This window comes from Tachyglossus aculeatus, unplaced genomic scaffold, assembly GCF_015852505.1.
Source record: "Tachyglossus aculeatus isolate mTacAcu1 unplaced genomic scaffold, mTacAcu1.pri scaffold_105_arrow_ctg1, whole genome shotgun sequence".
Classification (NCBI taxonomy): Eukaryota; Metazoa; Chordata; class Mammalia; order Monotremata; family Tachyglossidae; genus Tachyglossus; species Tachyglossus aculeatus.
Genome location: NW_024044844.1, coordinates 641,819 through 643,238, shown reverse-complemented (window position 1 = coordinate 643,238; position 1,420 = coordinate 641,819).

The window sequence follows — 1,420 nt, the reverse complement described above, 5'->3', positions numbered from 1 at the left end:
TTTACATTGTACTGTCCCAAATGCTTAGTAGAGTGTTCTGCACACAGTAGATACTCACTGATTGATTGAGTAACCAATACCACAATTATTAGTAGTAGCAAAAATGTGTCAGGATAAAAAATAGCAGAACAAATTATTAAATAAAATATGAAAATTGGCATAAGTGCATAAGTGCTAAGGTTAGGAATGCCATCTATATTAAGCAATGGGCTGGAGAGATGGGGGTGCTGTGAACTAATCAGAGGAGGATTTCTGAGGAAGAGGGATTTGACATTGGGGAGTGTTGTGGTGTTGCATTGGAAGGTGGGGAGGAAGGCAATCAGACTATTAAATTATTCTTAAATAATCTGGAGAACTGAGTGAGAAGCACATATCCTCACCTGAAAAATGGGGTTCTTTATCTGTAAAGAGGGCTTCAATTCTGTTCTCCCTCCTACTTAGACTGTGAACCCCACGTGGGAAAGAGACTGCGTCCAACTTGATTAACTTGTATCTACCCCAGGCTTAGAACAGTACTTGGCCTTCAATTCCATCATTTTTATTGAGTGCCTTCTGTGTACAGAACACTGTACTAAGCACTTGGGAGAGTACAATATACCAATAAGCAAACATATTCCCTGCCCACAACGAGCTTAAAGTCTAGAGGGGGGTATAACAAAGGCTTAGGGCACATGGTAATTACTCAGCAAATGATATTATCATCATCACAATATCTACGTTGACCCTAATTTAACTTGGAGTTGATTTTCTCATGTAAATACATGTTCTAAATTAGGATTTATTCCAGAACCTATGGAAAAATAATATGAAATTCCACTTTATGCTATGTTCTCTGATAATAACATTAAACTACTGTTTAATCTTAATTAAAGTAGCTCATAACATGAGGAGTTCTATTATTGAGAGCAGCATGGCCTAGTGGAAAGAGCCAGGATTGTGGATTGTGAACATGGATTGTGTTCAACTTGCCTAGCTTGTATGTATCTCAGGACTTAGTACAGTGCTCTGCACATAGTAAGCACTCAATAAATGCAATTGAATTGAATGAATGAATGGACAGTATTTATTAAATTCATCCTGTGCAGGACACTATACTAACACTGGGTACACTGGTGATTTACACAATCTAAAAATAAGAAGAGTCTCCAGCTCGTACTCTTCACTCCTCCCAAACTCACCCTCTTATTGTGCCTCCTACTTAAAGCTCTTGTTTCCTGTTTCTGCTGCCTAGAATTGTGCCCACCCCAAACTTGCTCAGAGTCTTCCTTAAATCTCCCTTTTTATATGGCATTGGTTAAGTGCTTACTATATGTTGAACATTGTCCTACGTGCTGGGGTAGTTACAAGTTAATCATTACTATTAGGTTTTTTGACTCCCAGGCGCGTGCTCTTTCCACTAGCCTACATTTCTCTGTCCCTG